Source organism: Candoia aspera, chromosome 5 (assembly GCF_035149785.1).
Source record: "Candoia aspera isolate rCanAsp1 chromosome 5, rCanAsp1.hap2, whole genome shotgun sequence".
Lineage (NCBI taxonomy): Eukaryota > Metazoa > Chordata > Lepidosauria > Squamata > Boidae > Candoia > Candoia aspera.
This window is the reverse complement of record NC_086157.1, coordinates 18,280,083-18,300,244: the sequence shown is the minus strand read 5'-3', so window position 1 is coordinate 18,300,244 and position 20,162 is coordinate 18,280,083. Positions and strand designations below refer to the sequence as shown.

Genomic DNA, 20,162 nt, shown 5'->3' with positions numbered 1-20,162 from the left:
TTGTGTCTCAGCAGCTATTAAAGTATTTAAAAGCAAAGTTCTGAGTTAATGCTACATGGTGCTCAGCTGTGCATTTATAAGAAGTGTCCTACTTTAGAAGCAATCCAGTCAAAATTCTTGAAAGTCTTACTACAAGTTCCTTACTCAACTTCCAATGCCTTAATATGACTAGAATTAGGCTGCATTTCCTTTGGGGCCCAATTAAGACTTTGTTGTCTTAGATTCTGGCTGAAGCAAGTCTACTGGGGAACTTCCTTAGCTCATCTCACCTTGCTGGATAAGTTCTCTTCCAACCTAAGAATGCAAAGTAATGACAATTTGGCATATTGTGGTCTTACCTTGTTAGCAATATGAGCTTTGGGGCTTGATAAAATCCTGGCTGACTGAAGCAGAGGATTTGGGATCTAGATCTCCAAAATGACCAAAGGAGCCAAAGTCTCCCAGCACTTTTATAGCATAATTTCTGCTCCTTCCTGGTCTGTCCCTAGATATTTCTATAACATACTATATGCTTCACATAGGAGACTATTTTCTTTGGCTCAAATCAGGGTGTGTCATGACCCCCATTGCAATGCAATCACGCATCACAATGGGGAACATGCCTTTCAGGAAAAGGGAAAGGAAGGAGGAAGGAATCATCCTAATCCCTTAAACACTCAAACACAAGTGCAATCACAAGGACAAAGGAGACATACCTTTGCCCTGACCAGAGAAGCCATCAGCATATCGCCCGGACATCCATGCATTACCCCGGGGGACACACCTGCACTGGACACGGGAAGGAGACAGAGGAGACCAGCGATAATCATCCTGATCGTCCATCAAGACCCCGGTATCGCACCCCGATCACCCATCAAGAAACAGGATCCGGACTGTGGGACAATGGGGGGTGGAGAAGGACCAGGTCCTCACCAGGGGTATTTACAGGGTACCCCACATGCCATGTGCTCATTCCCATCTTTTTGCATGTATGCACTCTGTTCTCATTAAACTGGATATCCTTAGCACCATCTAAGTGAGTCCGTGTCTTTCTGAGAGCAAGGCAACCATTACATAAAGATGGGAATCGGATTTTTTTTTTCCGCCAGCACCAATCCAGATCGCATCTGTGAGGGACCCAAGTTGGCAATGGAAAGACTCAACCCACGAAGAGGCAGCTACCCAAGGACCGGCGACAGGTCACCCAACCCCGCGGAACGAGCAATCAGCACAAACCATGCTCCCAGACGGCACAAAGTCCGGGAGGGTTCAGGATCAAGCTCGGAGGAGGAGACCGGGAGGAGCAGCATTCTCGAAGCCACCAGAGAGTCGCAGGGCGAGTGGGTCACCCTGGATGAGACGGCAGGATCCCTGCCCGGAGCGTTCGGGGCGTTGAAAGAGCCGAGGAAACGGCTGTCCCCAACAACCGCAGGAACTGGAGGGAGGCGCTGGAGCGGACGGACCGAGGGTGGCTTCCAAACAGATGAGCAGCTCAGCACCATGGAGTCAAGGCTGGAGTCGATAGAACAACTGCTCCTGAGATTGGCGGTTGGGTGGGAAGCCCGAGAAAGAGGTGAGCCAGAACCAGGCACCAGAAACTCATCACACACCCCTCCAATCTCTGAGACGAGACAACTGGGGTGAGGACGGAGATGGCAGGAAGCTGAGGCAGCACCAGGCAAAGTTCACTGTGCAGAACCAGCCAGGAGGTCGTCTTCCCCCCCACCCACCCTGGAAACACGATGACTGGGACGAGGCTGGAGCTGGCATGAGACAGAGACAACACCACCTGGAGCCTGGCCAAGGGAATCCCCACACCGAGAACGGAGACCCCCAGCAGCCCAAGGTATGCCCAGATGCCAAGATGTGAGTTGGAGCCCACCGGGAGCAGGAGTGAAAGACCTTGGGGTCAAGTTCGACGGGGACCCAGCCACACTATCATTCTTCCTCACTAACACAAAAAACTATATGGAAGAATATGGACCATATTTCCATTCCGAAAAAGGCAAAATCAATGCCATAGCGAACAAACTAAAAGGAAGGGCAGCTGACTGGTATGTACAGCTATGCCAGGCAGATGCCCCAGAACTCGATTATGTCAACGAGTTCCTCTGGGCTCTGGATCTACACTTTAGAGATCCCCTAGAGAAGGAGAGAGCAAAAAGATCCCTAAGGGGAATCAGCCAAGGACAACATTCTGTGGCAGATTATGCCATGGAATTTCAAGACCTGGCTGGAAAAGTGAGGACTGGTCGCAGTCTACGCTAATCGAATGCTTCAAAGAGGGTCTCAACTTGAGCGTTCTGAGGTGGGCGTTATGCAGGGACAACCCAAACACTCTCATCGAGTGGATAAGGCTGGCCGGTAAGGCGGAAAATGCCCAGGAAACCTTCCTGCAAGCCAAGAGGATGGCGCACCAAGCAACGATGGCAAGGGGACCCCGAACAGTGGCCAGACTGGTGAGACCAGCACCCCAATCTTGGAGGGAGGAGAGGGAGTGATGGTTCACCAAGGGGCAGTGCTTTTGCTGCGGGAAAGAGGACCACAAAGCGGCAGCCTGCCCGAACACAAAAGCAACCGACAGACCGAGAAAACCACCGGGCAAACCACCAGCACTGCCCCAAAAGTTGCCAGTGGCTAGTGGAGAGACAGGAGTAAAAGCTTTCCCTTACTCCATTGAAGAGGAGGAGAGCGACGAAGAAGAGCTGGCAGGAAATGCCAGCCACCTGCCCTAAGATGCGCCAGAGGGCAGGTGAGGGAAGGAAATGGGTGCAATGACATCTGGGTGAGTGACAACTGCCCCACACTGTATGTCAAAGTTAAATTAAAGTCCCAGCTGAAGTCCATCGAAGTTTGGGCCCTAATCGACTCGGGCTGTTCCAGGTGCCTTATGCACCTGGACCTGGCAGCCGATTTAAAGCTCCGCTGCTATCCACTTCAGCACCACATAGTATTCACCCAATTGGACAGATCAGCAGCGGGAGGGGGCCCGGTCACCCAAGTGGTGCTGCAGCTCGGCAGCCACCGGGAAAGACTGCAATTCGTCGTGGCACCGGTGGGCCAACCCTTAATCATCCTGGGCATTCTGTGGTTGGTACAATGGGACCCATACATAAATTGGGAAACCAGGACAATCACATTTTCAGATGGCTTCTATCGAGCACCCACAGGGGATCGGGTTCCCCGTGCTGCGGTGGGGAGGGCGGCATCTACATCAACACAGCTGGAGGCAGCGGCCCTGGAAGGCTTGCCAAACAGGTACGCAGAGTTTGCAGATGTGTTCGGGGAGAAAGAAGCAGACTGTCATGCGCTGCCTACCTCCGAGTAACACATAGACACTGATTCCGTTGAAGCAGGCTCTGGTTTATTCGTAGTGTAGATACAGTAGTAGAAAAAAGCTGAGAGTGACAGGAGCACGCCGGTGCGGGGTTTAAATACCCCGCGCCGGTCAGCGCCCCCTCACTCGCGGTTACGTCACCCCCCCTTTGTCCAACATGCTGTCTTGCCGGTAGGTGAGGGGTTGCGAGGCCCTGCTGGCGCTCCGGGATCGCCCATCATCAGTTTCCCTATTCCTCCGGTGATTGCTGTCAGCTGGGCGATCTCCGTTGTGCTAGCGCTAACAGCTTGGGTGTGCCTCGTGATCCGCTTAGCTATTGTATCTTGTTCTTTAGTCTTTGTAAGTTGATGGCTACTTATCTTGAGCCCCTTCCCCTGTTTCCTTGTTATTGTCATGTGTGCCATTGCGCTGATGTCTTCAGCTCAACCGCACTCATGACACAGACAAACTCCCCCCCCACACACAGAAAGATGGACTTTGCAATAGAACTGGTCCCTAACACACCCTTACCAAAACCCAAAATTTATGCGATGACCCAAAAGGAGCTGGCAGCATTGCGGGAGTTTGTGGACAAGAATTTAGCATGGGGCTTCATCGAGCCCGCAAACTCGCCGGTTGGAGCCCCAGTCCTCTTCAGGGAGAAAAAGGATGGGACATTAAGGCTCTGTACAGACTACCGTGGTTTGAATGCCGCTTCCATATCAAACAAATACCCCTTACCCCTAATCAAGGACATCCTAGCACATCTGGCAAAGGACAAAATATTCTCCAAACTGGACTTGCGAGAAGCCTATTTCCGAATACGTATACAGGAGGGGGATGAGTGGAAGATGGCTTTCAATTGCCCTCTGGGTTCATTCCAATATAAGGTGTTACCATTTGGTTTGTCAGGGGCACCAGGGGTATTTATGCAATTGATTAACGAGGACTTGCACGACCATTTGTTCAAGGGGGTACTTGTCTACTTAGATGATGTGTTAATATACTCTGAGACTGAAGAGGAGCATGAGCGCTTGGTCAAGCAAGTGCTCAGGAAACTCCGCAAAGCAGAGCTATTTGCCAAGCTCTCTAAGTGCAAGTTTCACAAATCGCAAATAGATCACCTGAGCTACAGAATCTCTGCGAGGGGCATCGAAATGGACCTGGGAAAAGTCCAAGCCATCCTGGCATGGGAGCGCCCATGCACTAGGAGGCAACTACAAAGTTTCCTTGGATTTATGAATTTTTACCGGGGATTTATCCAGGGACTAGCAGAAATTGTTTTGCCCCGAACCAATCTACTCCACACAAAGGGCTTGGGAGACATGCGCAAGGCGCGAAACCCGGGAGCACTCCTGAAATGGACTCCTGACTGTCAAAAGGCTTTTGATCACCTCAAAAGCCTATTTACAGCAGAACCAGTCCTCCAACACCCCGACCCCACCAAGCCTTTTGTGGTTCAAGTCGATGCCTCTGACTTTTCGATTGGGGCACTCCTGCTTCAGCGGGATTTAAACGATCAGCTGAAGCCCTGCGCGTACCTCTCCTGCAAGTTCTCAGAGACAGAACGGAGATGGCACATATGGGAAAAGGAGGCTTTCGCCATCAAAGCTGCCTTAGAGGCATGGCGACACCTCCTGGAAGGGGCCACTACCCCTTCGAGGTCTGGACGGACCACAAAATCCTAGAAGCACTCAGCACCCTGAAGCGCCTCAGCCCCAAGCAGGTTCACTGGGCGCAGTTTTTCAGCCGCTTTGATTTTAAGCTAAAGTTCATACCAGGAAGGAAGAACTTCTTAGCTGACGCTCTCTCTAGGCGGCCCCAGGATGCCAGTCAGGCATCCAACATTGTAGGCACTGTGTGGACCGACACACAGCTGGGTTGCCAAGCTGTTATGCGCAGCCAAACCGGAACACAGCGCACCTCGGCACAACCGCCCGCAAAGGCAGGGAGGCGCATGTAAATTTCACCTAACTTGCAACAGCAGTTCGCACAAGCCCTCAAAACGGACACATGGTTGTGAGCCAATCAACACAATGTTTCTTTTGCAAATGACCTGGCTTGGAAACAAAATAGCTTATATGTGCCAGAGCAATTGCGAGCTGAGATTCTAAGCTGTTCTCATGATGACAAAACGGCTGGGCACTTTGGGTTCCTGAAAACGCTGCATCTAGTCAGGCGGCAATTCTGGTGGCCCACTCTTAGGAGGGATGTAAAGGAATATGTTGCTGCTTGCCCCACATGTTCCATGGTCAAACGAAAAGTGGGGAAGCCCCAGGGACTGTTGCAGCCAGTGGCAAGCCCCTCACACCCTTAGGAGGAAATCTCTATGGACTTTATTGTGGATTTGCCACCCAGTCAGAGAAAAACGGTGATCTGGGTGGTAAAAGACTATTTCTCCAAACAGGCACATTTCGTACCATGCGCCTCCATTCCCTCCGCTCAACAGCTGGCACGCCTCTTTTTAAATCACATCTATAAATTGCACGGTGCCCCCTCCCGCTTGGTAACAGATAGGGGCACACAATTTACTTCTAAATTCTGGAAGGCATTTTTGAAATTAATTGGACCCAAACAGGCACTGTCCACTGCTTGGCACCCCCACACAGATGGCTCTACGGAGGTTCTTAACTCCACCCTGGAGCAATTTTTACGCTCCTTTATAAATTACCAGCAGGATGACTGGGTAGACTTGCTCCCCTTTGCTGAGGTGGCATATAACAATGCAGTGCACCAGAGCACGGGTCACACCCCCTTCCGGGTGGTATATGGTAGAGACTTTGTTCCGATCCCAGAGTTGCCACAGCCAGACACCCCGCGTTGTTCCCCAGATGACTGGGTGGCACAACTAGCCAATGTTTGGCCAGTCATTCAGCTGGCTCTCTCCGAAGCTCAAGCAACCTACAAGCGGTATGCGGACAACCACAGGGCTGCGCAGCCAAACTTCAAAGTGGGAGATAAGGTCTACCTCTCCACTAAGTTCATTAAGTCTCCGCAGCCCTCAAAGAAATTGGCCCCCAAGTTCATTGGCCCATTTCCAATCATAGAGATAATCAACCCGGTAACTTTCAAATTAGAATTACCGCACAACCTAAAACGCATACACCCGATGTTCCATTGTGCCTTACTGAAACCGGTTACTTCTTCAAAGTGGCACAACGAACCCCCCCCCACCTCCACCCATCATGATAGATGGACAACAACATTTTGAAATCAAGGAAGTACTAGACTCCAGAAGGCTACGGGACACCCTCCAGTACCTGGTCCGCTGGAGACATTTCCCCCACCCTGAGTGGGTACAGGCTCGGGATGTCTCAGCGCAGCAGCTTGTCAAACGCTTCCACGAAGCATATCCTGACAAACCGGCACCTTGAAGTTTTCTTGGGGGGGGGGCAGTATGTCATGACCCCCATTGCAATGCAATCATGCATCACAACGGGGAACATGCCTTTCAGGAAAAGGGGAAGGAAGGAGGAAGGAATCATCCTAATCCCTTAAACACTCAAACACAAGCACAATCACAAGGACAAAGGAGACATACCTTTGCCCTGACCAGAGAAGCCATCAGCATATCGCCCGGACATCCATGCATTACCCCGGGGGACACACCTGCACTGGACATGGGAAGGAGACAGAGGAGACCAGCGATAATCATCCTGATCACCCATCAAGACCCCGGTATCGCACCTCAATCACCCATCAAGAAACAGGATCCAGACTGTGGGACAATGGGGGGTGGAGAAGGGCCAGGTCTGCACCAGGGGTATTTACGGGGTACCCCACATACCATGTGCTCATTCCCATCTTTTTGCGTGTATGCACTCTGTTCTCATTAAACTGGATATCCTTAGCACCATCTAAATGAGTCTGTGTCTTTCTGAGAGCAAGGCAACCATTACAGGGTGCTACCTATTAGGGCAACAACTGGTAGATATATAAGCCTCCCATATAAAAGCCAAACTCTTTTTTTGTTCAGATTCAGAGGCACAATCTGTCTCACATGTGCTATTAAAATGTCCATTGTACACCCAATGGCAATCAAGTTTAATATTTCTAAGTGCTTTTGTGACTTGGAGGCTGTTCCCCTTCTCCTGGGTGACTACTTTTCAGACATCTCTAAGAGGGTTGCAAAATTCTTATCAAAAGCTTAGAAATTGTCTGGTTGTTAGCTGCTGATTGATTTAGGATTTGCTCACAATTTTAAATTTTCCGTTTATATTTATTGTATTCTATGCTGGTCTTTTATTGTGTTTGGTCTTGGACCATAAATAATTTTTGATTGATTGATTGATTGATTGAGTCATTCATTCATTCATTCATTCATCCATTCAATTTATATAGCTTACCATTTCACATACCTGACTATGGACCATAATCTATCATACTGGTTAGTTCAAGTTCTTAAATAGACTTTAAAAAAATCCTATTTGAGGACTCTGAGTGACTGACCCAAAGTCACCCAGCTTGGTGCCTAAGGGAAGACTAGAACCTGGGTCTCTTTGCTCCAAAGCCAGCACCTTAAGCACTAGACCAAACTGGGTCTCAGGATATGAATATATTCACAGTTAAACTGCTAATCAGGAAAATCAAATTTCTCTGAATTTTGCATTTTTCCATATAAAGACAGAGAGAAAGCTTAAAGGAAATCACCAATGTGTGTTTTAAAATGCATATTTTAATATAAAATATATTTCTGTGAAGAAGTACTGTATTTGCCCCTTCCAAAGTGGGCATTTTTTTCATAGAACTGTATGGTTAGAATCAAGCATGTCTTTCAGAAAATATGTTGTTATTCTTTTTCAGGTGAAGCCAAGGAAAGATAATAATCGAAGCAAATATTTGTAGCTCAGGGTTGAACTGTGGAGTCCTTGGTGCTCTCTGAGCCTTGTTGTTTTCTTGCAGACATTTCATTGCCAGACTAGGCAACATCTTCAGTGCAAAGAGGGAGTGGGCCTTGCTCTCTGTTTATATACCGTGGCTTGCCCTGCTTGTGTTGGTGGGGGTGTTGTACTTTCCTTGGGAGTTCTTTGATTGGGCTGTTGTTTGCTGCTTGGTTGATTGCCTGAGTTAATAGTTCCTTGATTAAGATAATTATATGGGAGGTGGAGAAAAGAATAGGAAAAAAGAAAGAAAATTAAGAAAAGAAACAAAAACATACAAGGCATATATATTCACATGCATACTTACATACATGCTGTTGTACAGTAAACATTTCAATGAATGGAAGCCATAATTGGTAAGTTATTGATTTGTGAATTGCTAATGACATCAATTCTGCAGATCACTGAATAGTTGGATTCAGATGTTTGTCTTTCCAATGCTGAACAAGAAGTCTCTTAGCTGTAAGGTAAAGAAAATCCACTTTCTTTGTCCAGATGTCAACCTCCAAGTGATAGGAATAAACTTCAAAAAATATGAACTTCTGAAAATATTGAATCTCAAAGATGAATTAATGCAAGTAATAACCTTTTTCTAAAATAGAACAATTGTTGGACACTATAGAAACATATGTTTAAATAAAGCCTTAATTTCATTGATTCTCCAGTAACATAACCTTTTACTCCAGCCTTTTCTATGTAAGCACAAGGAAGTCATTTCTGAAATATTATTTCCTGTTGAATAACATGGAATCCATAATCTACTGAACTTTTGGTATGTGATTGTACTGAGTGAAGAAAACGAGAGGGATTTGGAGGGCTTGGAAGTTGTGAATGTTTGGGAAGTGATTATGAAAGGTGTTGTGGGAGTAAAGAGTGAAAATGAATGAAGAAAGAGTGTCTTCACTGCAGAGACATCAAGCCAGAAGTTACGATGGCATCAAGGGTTCTGCTCCTGGAGCACTGGTGAAAGACAAAAAGGAAGTCTACCAAACATGGGTGAAAGCTCAGGACCAAACCTTTACTGTAATGGCAAGAGTGCCAAAACAGCAATACCTTTCCATTCTTATTGCATCCTTGGATTGCCATTCAACAGCCTCCTTTGAAGTGACCCCAACTCTTTTGGGGAAGAATGGGCAAAAGAACATCTGTTAGCCATGGTGAGACATTTGCAGTGCATCTAGAGGGTAAAATCAGTCAGATTCACTCAGACTCCATCCATCCCTAATATTTACTTACTTACTTACTTACTTACTTACTTATTTAATGTTGTTTGACTGACCAAGCCTGAATTGTCTGACAGATATTTTTGCACAGATTCACTTGTAGTTTGGGTTACCTAAGGTAAAGCACAGTGGGACATAGATATAGAGATATAGATAGAAATACAGTGTGTGTGTGTGTGTGTGTGTGTGTATTCTTGAGTAGTGATGGATAAGATTGGGCTACCAAGTCATGTATCTAGTGAATTATATCTACTGCTCATAAAACATGGTTGTTTTTACTTGTACTTTGCCTTGAGCATTCCTGGATTTGTTGTCAATAAATATTGCAGATGTAGATAAATACATATATACATTTTGTACTGAGTTTGACATACCATTTTTATATTTCACCATGTGTGAATGGGATAAATAAATACTTTGAAACCACTTGATACAGCAGTCTTGCTGAGGGTGAACAGTTCTGGGTCTGTTCAATGACTAAATGGGAGACTATCTGAGTGATTTTGGTAGGGGACAGAGCTTAAGCAGCACAGTTTAAACAGTGAAATGGCCTTAGTTCCAACTAGCGATAGAAGAAACCAGCAATCTAAATCACACATTGAGCCTCCATAGATTCAAAAAGCAAACATCCACTTTCATCACATGATGTACATAAAAAAGTTGTGCTCCCTGAGAAGCAAGACTAACTGGCTTTGATGTACCTGTAATACTGTTGGAATGAATATTAGTGAAGAGGTCTTCTTTCTTTATACCCATTTTGAAAATGAATACCTTAAGCCCCATGAACTTCACCTGAAAGCCTTTTACATAGACTTAGTTAAGGGTTTATAGATCTTGGAGAAAGTGATTTGTATGACAGGAATGAACTCAAAGTCAACTGTGATTATCCATTCAGAGATGAGAAAAAAAGACAAGTCAGAGGAATACTGGGGCTGAAAAAGATTGGCTTATTTTATATTAAACATCACCAGATACAGTTCTCCAAGTAACTACTATTTGATATTTCTTATATATATGTGCCCCCCATCCCTATGCATACTTGACATGAAAACATGATAGTGTGTAGGGAAGTAAGGGAAGAAGAAGATCAAATAAAGTAAGATCTGCAAAACAAGGAAGTAGTTTAATGGAATGTACTATGTTGGAAGAAAGCAGAATGTCATGCTTAATCTTGAGATAGATAGATAGATAGATAGATAGATAGATAGATAGATAGATAGATAGATAGATAGATAGATATATTTCATTTATGAAACTATGATATGTCTTAATTATACATGACTTAGCATTAATTTGATTATTTTCCCCCCTGATAGAAGTGGAAATGCAATTGTGTGATATTAACTTCCCACCTTACATATGACAGGCAAAAGGGGAAAAAAAGACTATGTGAGAATTCAGAAGAACTTATTTGATATACAAATCAAATCAAATCTTTATTAGAGTCATAGACCAGCATAAGGTGGGTTGCAGTCATTAAAAAAAGTGTAAGTATGATTTTGATTTGATTTGTGTGAGAGATCAGAAGAACTGATTTGATATACAAAGCAAAGAAGGCCAAACCAGAGAGATCTCAGTTCTGTTATACCTCTGGATCATTTTTAATTTCTCCCTTGTGAAGCCAATTTTCTCTGCAAATCTTTTTTGGCCAGGCAAAGCACACCTTATCTCTATCATCCCACATCCCATATTCGCTTGTGTGCTGCTTACATCCTTTCTTTACTTTATGATCTTCCAACACATACATAGGCACAGACACAGTTAAAGACACAGAAATTTCTGTAATTTGGGACAATACTGCAGTTTAAAAAGAAAAGGACCAAGTATCCAGTGTCCCTCACTGTGAAAGCTAAATGTCCATAGAGGCACAGTGCTAGTGACTGGGCAGGGAGGAGGCATTTTCACAACAGGCTTGTGGGACCAATTGAAGTTGAAGAAATTGTAGTTCCTGACGCCATCATTCTTGGCCTTGTCTCCAAGCTTTGTGTCAGGAGAAGAAGGAAAACACTAATTACAAGCTAGAACAAGTAAAGATGGCTTTAGGCTGTCTTAGCATCTGGCTGGAGATGAGATGGAAGTCTTCATATCATGAAAACATGTTCCCTAAAACAGTCAGTAAAGTATCATCATATCATGGCAAGCAGGATGTGAGGATGAACCCAAAGGAGAGATTTTCCTTGATTCAAGTTTGATCAGTGGTGTACTGGATAGTTCTGCTTTTTTTAATATTTACTTTCACCTTGATAGGAAAAATATTTCTGAATTATGTTTTCAAAGAAGAACCTTTTGGGGTGAAATTCTCATGGGTAGAAATAGAATGAGAGAGAGACAGAGAGACAGAGACATCTTTATTATGATCAATGACCAATGCACAAAACACATTGCATGCATAAAACTAATATTAATTAATTAAGCATATCAATCAAACTCCTGTACATCTTACTTATTACATGACCAAACTTGCCCACACTTAAAGAAATAGAATCACCTGAGTCTGAAAGCAAGAGTTCTAAAAAAAAAGACACTGATCAGACTAGCTGGAGAATTTGGTTAGGTGTGAGGTTATCAACTTACAGACGGTGCCAGCATAAAATAAACATTATAAGACATCTCTGACAGTTTCAATGGCTCCTTCTCTGTATAGGCATAGTGTAGATTTGAATGACATGCCCTTATATCACTCCTCTTGAAGCACTGATGGAAGCATAGTGAACCATGTCAAAGTTGGGACCCCCCTGAGTTTGGGGACAGTAATATGACTTAAGTATCTAGCAGGTCTGGAAGGGATGTGAGGGCTATTTCAAAATACATCTTTAGGGAGGGATATCAGATCTGATCAAACATTGATGTCCATAAGTCATTGCTTGATTGCCTCTACTGTGTGCTTATGCCCTACATGCACACTTGAATTAATGAAAACTTAAAGAGTTCCAGTTTCTAATTTATGGCCTTGGCCCAAAATGAAAGAAAATTATCAGAAGAACCTGGAAGAGGTTAGCACAGACATGCCGGGATAAATACACTTCAGTCCAGTATGTAAAAATGTGCTTCCAGGCACTAGAATCAGTCTTACTGATGCCATGTAGGATTGCATTTGAAATATAGCATGGGATTTGAAATATGGTCCTAAGAAACTTAGTTTGAACTCTTTCCAAGGGGGCAAAAAGGGTATATGGAACTAACTGGGTACCCAACAATAATTGTGCACAAATCTGGGCTGAATGCATTTGAAATATAGCAGGAATATATGATGGTCCTTTAGTGTAAATAATAATAATAATAATAAGGAGGAGGAGGACGAGGGGGAAGGGCTGTGGCAGATCTTTGGCTTTTTGGAGTACCTATTCCCTATGCACTCTATGAGTGCTTGTGGCATGGAATATAATACTGAGATAGTTAAATAATCTGCTCAACAGACTGAAATGTGATGCGCTTTCACATATATTTTTTTTTTAATTAAGAAGTAGCTGAGAGGAATTCATGAGTGTCCTGTTCTTCACTCTATAATCATCCTGCTGAGGGCATAGTGGTTCAGTTAAATCCCATGGGAGCCATTATAAGGGAACTTATAATGACAGAGAGAGCAAATTTTCAAAAAGTTGTAAAACAAATTTTGGCACAGAATTTGCTTCAGTCCCTTAAAACTCTCAGCATGAGGCAACCAGAATTATTCCACATATTCCATTCCTATTTTATCATCTTAGTCTTATTTTGTCAGCTGTGGTAAAAATGGACCCTTGCTGGGGAAAAGAGAATGGGACTTAGAAAGGAGTGGCTCCTATCACGTTATCAGGAAATAAATGTATAGCAGGAATTGGGAGTTTAATGCAGAATCTTTAAAAAAAAATGTTTTCCCTGCCCATGGAAACTCTTTTCAATATTCATCTCCATTTGTGGTGTATTTAAGGATTGTGTGGTCCAACTAGAACTACAGATTAAAACCACAGAAGAGGGGCTACAGAAGATACAAAGATGGGTATGAGGCACCACTTGAACTGTTAAAGCAACCCCTAAAAAGGTAAAGGTTTCCCTTGACGTAAAGTCCAGTCGTGTCCGACTCTAGGGGGCGGTGCTCATCTCCGTTTCAAAGCCTTGGAGCCGGCGTTGTCCATAGGACACTTCCGGGTCATGTGGCCAGCATGACTCACGGAACGCCGTTACCTTCCCGCCGAAGCGATACCAATTAATCTACTCACATTTGCATGTTTTCGAACTGCTTGGTGTGCAGAAGCTGGGACGAGCAACGGGAGCTCACCCCGCCGCGCGGTTTCGAACCGCCGACCTTCCGATCGACAGCTCAGCGGTTTAACCCGCAGCGCCACCGCGTCTCCTACCTCTAAACTATTACTTCATATTAGATCTCATTCAAGGGGTGTCAGCTTCTGTGAAGATCAAAGAGAAGCAACAATTCATGCTCTGAAAGGCAAGAACTCTTGCACTGACATTCACAGAAAATAAACCAACAAGGCCAGTGCTGATCTAACTCTTAGTAATGGGGATATCCTCTACAGAGATAAAAGTAGAGACTTCATTGACTAGACAGGAGCATAAAAATCTTGTCTAATATCTACTATTCCATCACAAAGTTATTAATGCCAACTGCAGAAAATATGATATTTGGTTGTCTGAAAATATTTATGAAAAATATGCATAATCTGTCAAGAGAGAAGCCCAGGAAACTAGGAAGAATAATTTATAGGTACAGGCATTATTAAAATCCACATAACTATCAGGAGTGCATAAAGATACTTAAAAAGTTATGTTCCTCTCTGATATCATGCATGCCTGAGGACTGCAATGAACTAGGCCAAGTACTTGCAGATGCTTTATTACAGTTTTAGGGCTTGGGAATGTAGCTTAATGCAGGGCTGGCACAGTACTTGGGTGTTCCACAGCACAGTATCTATGTATAGGTGTTTCCTGCTACCTGGGAGGCAGATAAGACTATGCATGGGCATAGGTACAAATCATCACCCTTATTTTCACAGAAGTTAATGTACCAATAATTTCCAAGTCAGGAATGATGAAAAAGAATACAATCTCCTGTCTACAGTCTGTATGCTGTTAGCACAGTTTATTCACTGCTAGACCTTGAAAAAGAGGAACTGTCTTTTCTTACAGAATAGGCAGAATATGGAGCTAAAGCTGGGCTGAATCTTGGAATCAGAGCACTAGGGCTTATTGGGGGATATCTCCTTGTTCTTCATGTGGAAACTTTTATATGTAATGTGATATAACAAGATTATCATGCAACATTCATGTTAATCTTTACATAGAAATGCATTTGTCCAGTTTGTGCTACCCTGAAAATAAATACATGTAACCCAGCAGTTCAAGACTTGTACAAGAAAAACTGTTTTTTCTTAGAAGAGAGGAACTGTTAGTATAAAAAGTGGAATTCTGAGGAACCATTGTGCCTTTAGAGATCATTCCTCAAGGCCATTTCTATAAAGTGTTTGAGGAAATTGAATGTCTGCCTGCACACATCCTTTCTCACCCCCAATTTTATCTGAAAAACTAAAGCAACTGTGAATACATTAATCCTGACTTGTAAAGTTGTCATAGCATATGAGACTGAATAAAGTATTTACTGTAGAGTCCAATAATATATCAGTCATCCATTGTAAACATTCCTTTACAATTTAGAATTTCTCAAAATGCCATGAGTCTCTCACAATCTACTGTGAACTGAACACGTCCTGATTTCTCACTAATGCAGCTGGCCTGGTTACTTTTTGACCTGTTTAACATATTTTCAGAAGAAATGAATCTATGGTAGATCAGAGGTCATTGCTACCATATCCTATATATCATGTCAGAAACACAATGCATTCATGGAAAATTATAAGCAGATGAGTGACAACCTTTGGTCTCTCATAGCACATTCTGGAAACTAGAATCCAGTATTTTTACTGTTGTCATCACCACAGTCTATTCACCAAAAAAAAAAAAAAAGCATTTTAATGTATTTGCTGGAAAAATTCTAAGACAATTTTATAATAACTGCTCAAATTTAGTATGTAAAGGTTCATGACCCTATACACCTGAATTTGATAACTTTCTTACTTAGTCAAACAGATTTGTTTTTAAAAAAATCCTTCATATGCTAATCCTAGAGTTCTTTAAGGAATCAACAAAGAGGTTCTTGCCAGAGTATAATAAAAAGTGCCTAGAGCAGTTAACATTTCCCAAAATCAAATCCAATTGATTTTTATTTTTTATTTTATTTTATTTTGTAAATGTTTGATGTAATCTAAATCTCTGGTATTTGCATCTAGGATAGTTAGTATCTTGGCTTTGCCATGTTTCAGTTACTTGAAAGTGAATGACAGTCACCAGAAGGGTAGGGAATAATATAAAAGCTTAATCAATAGTTAGGCTGAATCTGCATAAAAACTAAACAAAAACAAACTTTTCCTTGGTATATTGTGCTGTACAATTCTTGAACAAAATAGCCAGATAAACGAAAGGATTAGATACAAGCTGTCCTTCAGGAGAGAAGATCAGCTTCATTCATTGGTTTCCCTCAGATCTCATTCCTATCAAACCTGGCACTTATCTGAATAATTAATAATCAGCCCAAGTTATTTTGTTGCTTGTGATCAGGCCTAGCCAAGGCTCATAATTTTTCCATTCTTTTGGCACTTGAAATACATGTCCTCCAAGTGCCATCTTCTATTTGCTGCTGGAAATACCTCTTTAGTCAAATTTATATTAAAGGTTAAAAAAAACCAAAACCCTGAAATAAAATAACTGTGACATGTCTGTTATGCAGGCATATTCCTAAGAAGACATTCCTTAGTTTAGGATCCACAATAGCCAGAGAATATGCAGATTTGTATCCTTTCAGCTCCCCAAAATGTGAAATATTTGTAAAATCATTACAAAGTTTTGTTTTGTTGAATAGATGCTCATGGCCACAACAGGTCCGGCAGCTGGAAGGCAGCTTTGAGTTAAGATATGTATGAAAGATTTGGAACTCCAAGTCAAGATGATCTATTACTTGGCCTGAGAGTAGCAACAAGTTACTGCTGTTTCACCTACCATGAGTCCAGAAGAAACTGTAGGAGCCTGTTGTCATTCTTACACTATTAACAATCATAAACTTTGAACAGGGACTCCCAATTATCTTGGCTTATGATCTTGCATAATAAGCCTTTCCAGTAACAATTTGGATTCTCATCAGGTTTTCTTTCCAGAGTAGAATTCCAGGTTTTTCATGTCTTCAAGAAATGGTAAACACTGATTTTAAACCATACCATAAATATCCTGTGGGCTTCAGGAGAAGGTCACTGAAAATGAGCATATCTGTGAAGGAGACCATAACTACTGCAATAACTTCTCTGGCTGATCTGATCTTCTTGTGCACTGCCTGGTTGGAAGGATAGAAGCAAAAGCTGGGCTGAAAATGAATCTCCACATGGAAAAGTCCTTGGAAATAGCCACTAACAAAGGCCAACCATCCAGCTTCAGCATGGCTGGTTCCACATTAGATTTAACTAAGAAACAATTGAGTGATAAGCACGCCAAATAAGGATTTTCTTCTGCTCCAAGTGGCAGCATGCAGAATTGCCTGGGTTTTGGCCTGCATTTTTTTTTAATGCAAGAAAGTATGGAAACCTAGCCATCCAACCATGAGCTCCAGTGTCAGCATGCAGCACTAGTCTTAATATCTGACTTTGCCCTCCAGAAGGGGAGGACCTGCACTAATGCCTCCAGTGCCATGGTGTCAGGCCTATGCCAGTCTCATCAGGGAAGCATCCTGGGCTATAAGCAAGTGCAAAACACTCCAGAAGAACCTAACCAGAGCATCATGGACTTTCTGAGTAAATAAAGCACAATGTTTAAAGGAAAGCAGCATCTGTGATATCCAAGAATCCTAGTAAAAGTGGGACTAGAGCAAAGAAATCAGACAGCATAGGACCTAAATTACTGAAAAGATTTATGGGTATTTATAGGAAAATTTCATAAACCAGAAAAGATTCAATATGACACAAGCTCTTCTATCGATTTCCTGACCAGAGATTGTGGCATCGATCATACTGCTTCTGGAAAACCTGTGCATAAAGACATTAAAACATTGAAATATCTAAGGAAAAATGAACATAAGTTGATCCATCATTGTCAAATTAATTTTAAACTTTTCAATGACTCTGAGAAAATAATACTAAGGAAGGAGATGCTTGAGATATAGAAATCATGTTGAGTGAGGTAAAGAAAGTGACAGTACATTGCCAATGTCTGAAGCAATTTTCACTGAGGTGAAGAATCAAGTGGATATACTGTATATAAGCCAACATTTTGCATTAAGTTGTGGAACAGCTGGAAAACATCAACTTCTTTACAGAAATGTTTTGTAGGACAGAAATACAATACATGGGAGTGGGTCAACTCTCAAAGATGATGGAACTGTGAATCCTTACTGAATAATTGATATCAGGCTACAAAATTCAGTACCTTTTTTGGTTGCATTCTAGGTTGATTCTCAAGGAAAAAATATTGTTGTGGAATTCTGTACTTCTCTGGAAGTGGCATATTCAGTAAGAATGAGTGAAGATACCACCTGTGGATACTGAGAAATATTTGATTACAATCACTGGAAAAATTGGAAGCTAAAAGTGAGTATCTTCTAATGCTGGGTCTCTTGCAATCTCTTTTCTTCAGTTGAGAGATTGGCAAGCTAGCCTGTGATTATAATTTATTGTTTGAACTCATGGAAAATCTTTGGCTGGAAATTAGTGGGGAGGGGTAGATGGCTATTTTTGAAAAAATGAAGCACTTGGGAATTCTTCATATCCAGGTTTTCTTTTATGCATCTACCTTAAATTGTGTGTTTTAATCACCTATATGATGGAGAACAGCTACAAAACATGGAGCTGCATAGTTTAATTATGCAGAGAGGAAGAAAAGGATTCTTCCTCTTGAGAACATCTTGAAAATAGACATGAGTAGAACTTTTGTGACTGAAGAATTATTTGGCCTTATAAAGATTAAAATAAAAAGACATATTCCCAAAATATGTTTCTTTTCTTTTCTTTTTTCTTTTAATTCAATTCATGGGGTTAGCCCAAATCTGATTTTGAGGTTATGAAATGGGCTGGCTCTTTGCAGAACAGGCTTAGGAAAGCATTTGTTCTCAAAACATACAAAAATGAACATAATCACTACCATAAGATGCAACAGGTGAGATTATTTTAAGAATGTGATCAACTTCCACAGTTAATTAATTTATGAATGGCTATACAGCATTAAATCAAACTGGATCTTAATATTTCAAGGCCCTATACTGGATTGTGTACTAGATAAACAGCAGGGGAGGATTTCCGGTTCCATGCTGAGTTGCTATACATTAATGATAAATTTTGGTTAGCTTCTGCTCATTAAATATAGAAAAGGACTAGCATTTGGTCTAATCCACTAGAACTCTTGCAACATCTTAAATGTAGTTCTATTTATTGATGAAGTCCTCAGCACAATGTAATAAAAAATATCAACAATAATCTAGTTTCCATGACTTTAAAATCCATTTTCTACATGATTTTGAAATTACAAATCTTGACATATTATTGTTATATTTGTAATAAGTGAATGATTATGATTTTCAGAATTGTTTCTGAGGACCTCATTAAGGTGGAAATTCATTATTCATTATATCCCATTGAATTCAGTGGTGATTAGAAGTGTACAGTAATTAGGATTGAGGAGTAAGGATACTTCTCCTTTTATTTATTCATGGAGAAAAATATGTTATTCTCTAAAACAGAGCCAAAGCTGCTTATAATACATAATATATCATGATATAAAGAGAGTATTGTTGCATCTAAGAATGAATACTTGAGGATGATTCATATTCTTCCATGACAGCTACTTATATTTTCTTTTGGTGCTAATACTGTTGCCCTGTCTCTGTTGGCAGCTTCATTTGCTACTGTTCAAGTGGCTCTAGAAATTTAAATTGCAGCATTGACAAATGCATCTGAATATCATGGTTTATTGAGAACACAGATGCTGTGTGAAATTTCATCACTATTATTCAGGGCTCCTGAAACTGAACTTTCCGCTCATTATTTGTGATATCACTGAATTCCATCTAAAACAAAGGGGAGGTGGCATTTGCATTCTGAAATTGTATCAGGGGGCTTTTCAAAAGCTGTATTTTTCCAAGGAATTTGAGTCTCTTTTTGGATTTACCATTTTTGTCAGATCAGGATCATAGCTGGCTCTGCCATTAGAGAAAATGGAATAGCTGTCAAAGACAGCAGATTGGCCAAGCCTTGAATATTATTATGATTTGCTTTCCTGCCTAAGGCAAGGAAATATCCTATACTGGTCCTGCAGATGCTTAAAATATTACAGACAAGAACTACAAGGTATAAATAATTTGAAACTGATAATATAGTGCTAGGAAAGCAAAGTCCTCCCTGCATGATAAAACTGACATAATTGCTTAGACTAAAATGATTTATGAAACTTTAAATTTACATTAAATTTATTAGTTCTGGGAATAGATTTCATAAGAGAAATGGTTCTAAGAAATCATATGACCCATATTTCAAGTATCCTTTAATTCTGTAAATATTCATTCCCATAATTGCAGCAAGTAGGTAATACATTGCAGAATATTATCAGTAACTCTGCATTTAAAAAAAAATTAACAAAGAAACAAACAAAGAAAAAACCAAGTAAACACAGAAACCAATTTGCAATCATTTAAACTGCATGTTCATTGCATGTTTGTGTAACAATATATAATCTACTCAGCAT

General features: G+C 41.8%; 1 pseudogene; it reads left to right on the top strand.

Annotated features, from left to right (window-relative positions):
- The first annotated feature begins 1,128 nt into the window (after window positions 1-1,128).
- LOC134498307 (DNA polymerase beta-like) lies at window positions 1,129-17,824 on the top strand (annotated as a pseudogene).
- The last annotated feature ends 2,338 nt before the right edge of the window (window positions 17,825-20,162 follow it).